Source organism: Amphiprion ocellaris, chromosome 4 (assembly GCF_022539595.1).
Source record: "Amphiprion ocellaris isolate individual 3 ecotype Okinawa chromosome 4, ASM2253959v1, whole genome shotgun sequence".
NCBI lineage: Eukaryota > Metazoa > Chordata > Actinopteri > Pomacentridae > Amphiprion > Amphiprion ocellaris.
Window position 1 is genome coordinate 38,951,881 of NC_072769.1, and position 10,432 is coordinate 38,962,312.

The 10,432-nt window shown below is 41.4% G+C and overlaps 1 non-coding gene across 1 annotated transcript; it reads right to left on the bottom strand.

Annotated features, from left to right (window-relative positions):
• Positions 1–9,587: 9,587 nt before the first annotated feature.
• Positions 9,588–9,660, bottom strand: trnar-ccg (transfer RNA arginine (anticodon CCG)). Its single transcript has one exon. It is a non-coding gene; the product is annotated as a tRNA-Gln (tRNA).
• Between the last annotated feature and the right edge of the window lie 772 nt (positions 9,661–10,432).

Consider the following 10,432-nt stretch of genomic DNA (forward strand, 5'->3'; position numbering starts at 1 on the left):
CAGCGTAGGATTTAAGGAGACGTGAAACTAGCGAGACCATCAGGAAAATGTTTACTGTGGTAAACCTCAACTGAGAAAGCTATTTTCTCATTATCGTTTATACAATCCGACTTATTTTTCCAACCTGAAGGGTCGCCCCCTGCTGGCTGTTAGAAAGAATGCAAACTTTAGGCATTAGCTTTACCCTTTACACTCAGATCCATATTTCATATACAGTCTATGGTGCTGCAGGAGTAATAAGGGGAAATAGACAGCTGGGAGCAGAAGGAGTGGCAGGATGGAGACTGGGCAAGGAGGATGAAAGGGATGATAAACAGAAAAACAAACCTGGCTCAGAGCAAACATGCAATGCTAATTAGTACTGAGGCGGATGGATATAATTAGCTGTGCATACATTTAGTCATAACCCAAAGTACTGAACTAATTACTCCGCCAAGGAATGCGGCGGAGTTATGTAAAGATCGGCGTATGTTTGTCTGTGAATCTGTCTGTCTGTCTGTCTGTCCGTGTGCAACATTATTCAAAAACGGAATAGCGGATTTGCATTAAATATTCAGGGGAAGTCAGAAATGATACAAGGACCACCTCATTAAATTTTCACAGTGATGTGGCTTATAGCCTGGATCGATGGCTTTGTTAAAGATTTCCCATTGCCAGATATAGCTGCCAGCATGGCGTCGATGTAACCATGACAACAAGTGAACACCGTGTCAGTTACCTGCTGAAGATCACATGATTACGATCCTACTACAAAATGACCATGATTTATCAGTTGGAAATCATACAAGGCTATTAAACTGTGGGGTGTTTCTGAGTCCCGCTACATATTTAGGTCATGTATGTGTAACGGAGTTAAAAATTCATTTTATTAATTATTATTTTCAATTCATGTTAGTTGTTGTTATGTTGAGTGTTTTTGAATTTTATCTCAATTAGTTATTTTTATTTTCCATTATTTTATTGATTTTGTAAATGTGAATTGCTTTTCTGCACCCTGCTCTGTTTGTGCCTCCTGGGCTTCTGTAGCTCCTCTCGGGCTTCCGTAGCTTCTCCCGTATATCCCACACAGTAGTAGTTTACCTGCTGCGGTTAAGTCGCTGCTGTGATGCAATGTTGATTTCTTTAGAGATTTAGCGTTTTATGTTGTAGTCTTCGGTGTATATTATTTATCATTGTGTATTATTTTGATGTCTAGCTGTATTGTGTTGTTTTAAGCGTTATTAGAGGTTTTATGGATGTTTCTTTGGTTATGCTTTTGTCAGTAAAGGCGCACCCTGTGTATATTCACGCAGCTCGGGTGTTCGTTGTCCTCGTTTAGATGTTTAGGAGCAGAGTGCAGAAGAAGAAGAACATTCAGCAGAAGAATTATATGTATTCATTTCTTCTGCAGGTATGTGTTTAATTTTAAGTTCTAAGTTTTCTTTCTGTTCAGTCATCCCACCCTGACACTGTGTTAATGTGGCCACCAGAGGGCATTGTTCTTCGTTTTGTGTTTGATTTATCTTCATTGTTGAAAGTGTACTTTCTAAAAAAGTTACACAGTAGTAGTTTACCTGCTGTGGGAACAGGGTGCAGAAGAAGAACATTCAGCAGAAGAATTTATATGTATTCATTTCTTCTGCAGAATAAAGGCTGAAGGAAATACAAGTGGGCTGTCTTCTTTGATGTCCTGATCACACATGTACACGTCTGTTACATGTGCAGCAAACCCAGCCAGACAGTGGTGAAGCTCCTGATGTTCCACAAAGCCTTTATTTACGTTCAGCCTTATTTTGAACACAAATTCACCTTTCTGTCCTTCCCTCCTTTCTTCAGGAAACACCGAATGGTGACAAAATAAAAGCCCGTAACATTAAAAATGCGCCTTCATAATAAAATCATGGAGGGAACGGTTATTTTAAAACTAGCAAAACAAAGGCTGGCCAAACGTGATGAACTGATTAACAGACCTTTAAAAGAGTAATTTACACGCAATTTGGTATCCATACAGAACATGCACATGCATAACACATGCCTGTGCTCAGCAGGTCATTTTTTATTAAATATTTCATCCGTCAGAAATGATACGTCAACTGAGCAGCCTTGGCGGAGGACTGTGCTCTCTGAGTGCTTTTCTAGTTAAGATTTTGACATGAGGAAAGCAGATGGAAAGGATATCACTAAAGTCATTACAGCTCATGAACCAGTTGAGAAATTTCGTGACACCACAAGTGTCAGTCTCTTAGCGGTGCTGCATATAAAGTCATTAGGAAACATCCTGGCTTCCTGTTAAATCTAGAATAGAATTCAAAATCCTTCTTCTGACATATAAAGCTCTTAACAACCAATCTCCATCATATCTTAAAGACCTGATAGTACCATATCATCCTAGCAGAACTCTTCATTCTCAGACTGCAGGCTTACTTGTTCCTAGAATCTCTAAAAGTAGAATGGGAGGCAGAGCCTTCAGTTATCAGCTCCTCTCCTGTGGAACCAGCTCCCAGTTTGGGTTCTGGAGGCGGACACCCTCTCTATTTTTAAGACCAGGCTTAAAACCTTCCTTTTTGACAAATCTTATAGTTAGGACTGACTGGGGGACCCTGAGGGGTTCAGCTGGAGTCTTCCTCTTGGACGTCCCTTAGTTCTGCCCCTAGTTCTGCTGCTACAGGCCTAGGCTGCTGGAGGACCTCTCTGGATGCACTGAGCCCTTCTCTATCTAGCATTATATTTAATATATATATACCATTATTGCATTACACTCACTCTGTTTCTCCCTGTGTCCTTTCTCCGAGTGTCCCTGATCCCAGAGCTGGATGCTTCAGATCTTTGGTTGTTCTCCCACCAACTGGCCTAATCTCCATCTGTGGGATGCTGCTGCTGACCTTCCTCCAGCCCACTGCCTCCAGCTGCCCATTTCCATCAATCTACTCTGCATCACCCTCACTATACTTGATTTGCTCATCTACATACTGTTTGAATTTTACCACCAGCTATATATGTAGTATATTTAATGACAGAGTCATACATCATAACAGTAAACTATAATTAGTTTCAGTGCTAGCTTGTACTTTGTATGAATCATCTGTCTTATCATGCATGTATCCAATTGTGTGTTACATGTTCCTTGTTCCCCACCCCCTCTTCTCCCATCCCTCCCCCTCTCCACCCCCGTACCCCTCTATCTCTATCCCTCTACCTCTTCTGTCCCTCTCAACCCATCCGGCCAGCAGCAGATGGATCCCCCACATAAAGAGCCGGGTTCTGCTCGAGGTTTTTTTCCCTGTTAAAAGGGTGTTTTCCTGCCACTGTCTCCTTAGGGCTGCTCTGGGGGTTCAGGCATATGGCTTCTGGAAAGCGTCTCGAGACAATTTGACTGTAATTGGCGCTATATAAATAAAATGGAATCATCTTGGACATACAGACATTTGTACCAACTGTTGTACCAGTATTAAAAGTAGGCAGAGAAATTTCAGAGGATAAGTAAAAACTAGGGCTGGGACTTTAATGCGTTAATTTCGATTAATTAATTACATGGAAAATCTTAACTTGATTTAATCGCACCCTTCTCGGTTCCCTAATTTGTGGCACACTGATGAATACTCCAGCCCAATAGGGGGTGCTAATGAACTAATTTGAACTGAAAATAATTGCTTATTGTGTCAAATATTGCTGTTTGACAAAATGCGATTAATTGCAATTAATTAATTACAAAGTCTGTAATTAATTAGATTTTTTTAAATTGTGTCCCACCACTAGTAAAAACCCAACCTTCTATGTTAGAAGAAAACTGACAAGATCACCAAGGGCATTTGGATCCATTCTCACACCATGAATGTCTGTTTTACCTTTTAGAGCAGGAGTGCCCAACCAGTGGATCGCGGTCTACTAGTCAACCTCCGGCTACCATGAGGGTTGTAGGAAAAAATTTAAAAACAAAGTTGTTTTTTTAAAAAAATGTGTGACTGTATGTTTTGTTGTGCACCCTATCAGTCTCCTAAACACTTCCACATAAATAAAGTATTTTAAAAAAAGAGAAAAAGAAAAAAGTAGGTCACGTTTAACATATGGTAGCGGGTGACATGCATGACAGGAAGTTGACAGCTAATGTTGACAGCTGTCAACACGTGGCCGAAGGGAAACGGGCCAAGACATACCATTTTGACCCTGAATGGGAGGAAGATTATTTTTTTGTTTACTCTAATTCCAAGCCTATTTGTTTGATATGCAATGCAACGGTGGCGGTGGCAAAGAAAGGGAATCTGGAGCGGCATTTTAAAACAGTACACGGGAGTTACGAGAGGGATTTCCCGACAGAAACGCCTTTGCGCGCCACAGAAGTGAAGGACTTGAAAGCACAGCTCGCAGAACGACAGTGTTCACCAAACCGAAGACCCAGGGTGATATAAGGCCGCAACTATTGCTTCCTATCGCGTCAGTCACGTCCTTGCTAAACACAAGAAGCCATTCGATGACGGCGATGTTGTGAAGGAAGCCTTTCTCCAGGCAGCAGATAACCTTTATGACGACTTTAAAAATAAAACAGATCGTGAAGGCCATTAAAGAAGTGCAACTCTCCCGCAATACTACTACAAGCTGATGTGAGGGAATGGATGTGGATGTGGAGGAGCAACTGAAGAAGGATATTGACGCTTGCGAGTGTTTTTCCCTCCAATCTGACGAGTCCACTGATGTGGTGGATGTGACTCAATTGTGTGTTTTCATCAGGATGGTTTTTGAAGATATGAGCTTCAAGGAAGAGCTACTCACCATTTTGCCATTAAAAGGACATATTAGAGGTGAGGATTTTTTTAATGCTTTCATGGGGTTTGTTAGCTGATCTCCAGCACAACTGATGGGCCGCACCGGTGGCTTTATTACACTGTGCAAAGAATGTGAATCTTTCCCGGATATCCTGAACTATCATTGTATAATTCACCAGCAAGCGTTGTGTGGAAAGATTTAAAATATGAAAGAAGTGAGGGATATTGCGATGAAGAGTGTGTGTTCAGCTTTTCCGTGCTCACTTGGAGGAGAATGATGCTGAGCACACAGACCTGCTGCTTCACACGGATGTTAGGTGGTTAAGCAGAGGTACATTTTTGGCCAGATTTACGCAGCTGTTGCCTGAAATCAAGGACTTCCTGAAGCTTTCAAAACATGTGGATTACCATAGAAAGCTAAAGGACCACCAGTGGCTTTTTATCTTTCCTCACTGATCTGACTGGTGAGCTCAATGAATTGAATTTAGAGCTGCAGGGTAAAGATGTAGTCAACATGATGAGTTCAGTGAACACGTTTAAAAGCAAGCTACAGCTCATGTCCAGCAGGCTGCAGCGTGGTAACCTGCACAACTTCCCTCACATGCAAGCAGAACTACAACGTCAAGGTAAAGGTGTGACACAGTTTGACAGTGCACGTTATGAAGAGCATGTTCAGAGCATCTCCTCAGAGTTTGAGAGACGTTTTACTGACTTTGCATCCATCGAGCCTGTAGCCAGCTGTATGTGTTATCCATTTGGTGCAAGTATTGATGTTGGTGACATTGCCGCCAAAGTCAAATCACTTTTTGACTTGGAAAGCTCCGCTCTTGAGGATGAGATTCTGACATTGCTAAATGACATTGAGATCAAAGCCAGATCAACATCCGCTCAACCTGGAGAGCATGTGGTGTTCTGGAAACTACTGGTGGAGGAGAAATATCCCAATCTCAGAAGATGTGCCTTGAACCTGACAGCTCTTTTTGGATCAACTTATTTGTGAGTCTGCTTTCTCGCACATGAAAATCATCAAGTCCAAGCACAGATCAGCAATGACTGATGGCCACCTTGCAACCAGCTCCTACACTCCTGACTACGAGAAGCTAGCCTCCTCCTCCCAGTGCCACGTCTCCCACTAAGGTAGGAAGTGATTTCCTTTTTTCAAACTCAGAGAGCTATTTGTTTTTTATCTTGTTTATTTTTCTGTTTAGCTCATATTAAGGTCAGTTATGGCTATTGCTCACCATGCAGATTGGTGTGTGTGTGTGTGTGTGTGTGTGTGTGTGTGTGTGTGTGTGTGTGTGTGTGTGTGTGTGTGTGTGTGTGTGTGTGTGTGTGTGTGTGTGTGTGAGAGAGAGAGAAAGGAGCAGAGAGAGTGGGTTTGTGCTACAGCACACTGTGCAAACTGGCAACTGTGTGAGAGGAATTTGTCTATGTGTGTCTGTGTGTTTGAGAGAGGGAGGGTTTGTGATGTGATGTCGAGTGGTTGTGTGACAACAAGAAAAAGTGTTGTTCGGTTAGTTACTGCAGGCTGGAAATGATGTGTGTGGGTTTGTGATGTTGACAATGGACTGGTAGATCTTGGGAGGTTGGCTATTTGAAAAGTAGATCTTGGGTCAAAAAAGGTTGGGCACCCCTGTTTTAGAGCAATCTGTTCCAAAATTTTTGGGGTATTTTGATCAGGATCATAATGATGGACCAGCCAACCAAAAGACCAACCAATGCTGCCATCCTGAATTCTGTACAGACCTAAAGCTGAGCCCCCAGACTCCACATCTTACAGGCTGGAACCCAACTGGTACTGATGAATGCCAGATGAATGTGGCTGGTGAGCTTAAAGTGCATTTCCCAACTAAACCAGTAACAATCCTGAACAGAACTTTGTGTAGGCACCAACAACATTTTATCTGTTGTCACAAAAATGAAACGCTGTCTCTGTATCTTTGGGGATTTTAGGAGGTTCTGCTTTTGCTTTATTTCATCCATTCATGTTACTAGCTCACCAGATTAGTGCCATACACACCAACTACTTCTTGTATCTGTTTTTGCTTTCAAGTGAGCATTCCTACTTGTGACATACTGACACGCATCGAATGCAACCCACAGTCAGGGAGTTTAAAAACAGAAGAACATTTTGCATTAGTTATACTTGAAAGTAACCTCACCCAAGACCGACCCAAAAAAATACTCCATATACGCAGTGTACAGGCTGGCGAGTAACAACTTCCTCACTTGGAAGTCAGTGCAACTGCAGCCGAGGTAATGCCTCATCCTTTGGTGACCGATTTCACATGATACACTTTGCAAACATAAGGTTTAATGTTCTCCTTCACAAGTGGTTTTTCAGTCTAAGTGGTTATTTTCGGGGACTGTGAATCACTGTGTCCAGAGAGAGGCAATTCTTCTTTTCAGCTGATTTTATTATGAACAACAATGATATTCTCAAAGGGGCTGAGAGCAGGTGCCAGAGCTTGGCATCCCTCCCTGTGGCTGGATGCTCATGAGTCATAATGAGTCTAAAAAAATGAAGAAGCCTTTTTCTAAGGAGCTGGAGTTAATTCTGGGGGATGACTATCTAAGCATCCATCCATCCATCCATCCATCCATCCATCCATCCATCCATCCATCCATCCATCCATCCATCCATCCATCCATCCATCCATCCATCCTTCCTTCTATCCTTCTCTTCTCCTCTGTGTCTCATTAACTTCTCCTCATCTCTTTCTCTCACTTGCTCATCTTTTTCACTCTGAAAATAAGCCCTAATCCTCGGGGGATGTTTCAATATTTTGAAGTTCCCATTTTCAGTGTAATTGGTCTTTTATTAGGCTGTAAACCATAATGGCAGTTCTGCTCTATGAAGCATAACTACAGTGCTCAAACTGGCCTCTGGGGGCCACAGAAGCCATCCATCACGGCAGTTACCTATACAATAATGTTCAGTGCTTCTAAATGACCTTCACAGTTTTAAGATTGTGTTTTAAGTGCTGTTTCGACTGACTCAAATCTTTACAGAGCAGATATGTTTGTTAAAAATTTAAAAGAATAGAAGAATACTTTTGTTCAGGCTGAATAGGAAATGACACCACATTCCATTTGTGTCTTGAACTTGAAATAATTTTAAAGCTATTCCCTTGAGGCACCATTAGGTGGAGACATTTACACAGAAAGCAAGCGGATGTTAAAGGCTGAACAAGGTAATGATTCATTGTCAACCTTTAGAACTTGCTGGTTGTCATAAACTCACATCATCTGCCATTAATACAACCCAGGTGGGACCTGTACCCACAATGCCCAGCTCCAGAGGCTGATGCCTTATCCATCAGGCCAGTGGGCTGCAGAAGATACTACATGATATTCAAAATACAGGCCTGCTCCATTTTGATGTCTGCAAATGTAATTTAGACCACTGAGGTAAACATAGAATAAAACTGTGTTATGTAGTTCTCATCTGTGATTCCAAATCTACCAAAAACTAGGCCAGTACGCTACATCTGTGTATGTGTTAAAAAGAGACTTTCCCAGCATCCTAGACAATGTCACATATATTCCCAGAGGTTGTTGTATAAGTTTACCCTCTATAAATATGATGGTTGCCTTAAAATATGCGCCTGGGATTGTTTATTTTGACTGCATAATAAGCTGTGCCCCACTCAGCCTCAGAGAAGTCGAGGTATTTTCAGGTCACTGGTCGGCAACTGTGTGGAGGAGAGTGCCAGACAGAAGAAGTAGACAGACTCTGATTGAGTTACAGGGGGAAGGTCAGCAGCTTAATCAATCAGCATATTCAAACAATTCACCAATCCATCCATATAGAAGAGGAATCAACTAGTTTACTGATTGGGAAAGTAGAGGAATATAAATGAGTGCAGTCTAAAGTAGAAGAGTGATTAACAAAATTGTGCAGAGGAGAGAGCCAGAAGGAAAAAGCCGGCAGACTTGGCATGGGATGTTGATTAAATTATGGCCATCGGCCATCTTACTGCTCTTATGTTTTCCTTTGCCTGGGAAAACATTTAGGAGGACAGATGGAGCTGGTTTCATTCCAACTAACAGAGCACCATAATGTATATCTTGTCTATTCTCGAAGCTTATTAGACACTGACTACAATATTTACAGTAGCTATAAACAAACATACCACACTGAAATATCAGCCACATGGAAATTTATGTTAAAGAATCCAGAGCCAGTCCAGAGTTACATTTTCTAAAACTCTGTGTGTTTGCATGAGTTAAATAAGTCAAAACCAAAGAACAAAACTCAGTCTGCACCGGATTTTACGAAGTTTAATGTTCTCATTAATGCAGCTAGATGTCTTTACAGACAAAAAAAAAAAAAAAAGAAACAATAGTCAGAGTAAGAAAAAATCCCAAAACATGACATCAGAGCTTGTAATTAACCACAGCAATGAACGGATCCAATCTCCATGGATTGTTTTTAGGATGTTTATAATTCTGGACTAAAAAGTAGAGAATTACTTGGAAGCTTCATATGGCTGGAATCAGCTTGTCTTTTCTTTTGAACTGGCACAGCAGAACATATTATATCAGTGGGGAAACAAGGGAGAGGTGATAGCCAGCTGAGCCTCAGGTCTGATGACTGGAAAAATACAAGCTGTAGTCAACTGTTCTTGGCTGGAAACTGATGACTGACCCCAGATGTTTCTGTGGTCACTCAGCTGTTTGGGGAATAAATGAGGTGACTTCCTTTTTGCAGTTTATATTGAGACACTTTATCTTTTTAAACAGACAAACACTAACATCTACTGAAGAAGCACCAGCATGACGACACAGAGCGAACTAATTATTTTTTAAATTAGCATTAAGAGAGGTCCTTAACAGGATACTCCACGACCCAGGTGGGACTTGAACCCACAATCCCCAGCTCCAGAGGCTGATGCCTTATCCATTAGGCCACTGGGCCGCAGGATTTTGCTCTTACAGAATGAGCAAATAACACAAGTGTAAAACCAGACTGTTGCACTGTTAGGTGATTGGGTCTGAAAACACAGTTTATATACTCCACCAGCTGAAATGTTGCATCTCATCTCTTGTTTTTTTTCCTACTCTGTAAAGAACAGCGCTGCAGCAAAAGCTCCTCAGCGAAACAATAACAAGCATTTAAAAGTGCTGGATTGGAATAATTCATATCTGCTGCTCCAACACTGACACATCACTCAGATTATGTTTATTAATGCTTTAAAGCTCAATATACATTATTAGTACCAAAGGTACTTTACCACTGTTTTTTCCTGAAAGAAAGCAGGGATGATGTAACTTGTAGCATCTCCACCTTGACTGTTGTGTGCAGCTTGGATTTAAAGACGTCCCATGTACTCTAATGCAAACAAAATTTGATTACACTCAGTGTTACTCACCAAAATACATTATGTGTGTCCTTATAAGCACTCAATTTAGTTTTCGATTTTGAGTTTTTCTGTTGGCACCCAAAACGTTCTTGATCTTGATCACGCTGAACTGAAAACTTGGCTTCCACCTGACACAGCCACAGAAAAACATTTGTTGGTTTAGTGTCTAGAACAATATACTGTAGGCGGTAGGGCAGAACTGAGGCCCTCTTGCTCATTACAAGATTCATCCTTTTTTGTTCATTCTGTAAAATATGAAATATGTAACTGGGCCTGAGTGTGGCCCAGAAAAGGTTACCTTGAATCTGTTACAAAATACTGACTTTA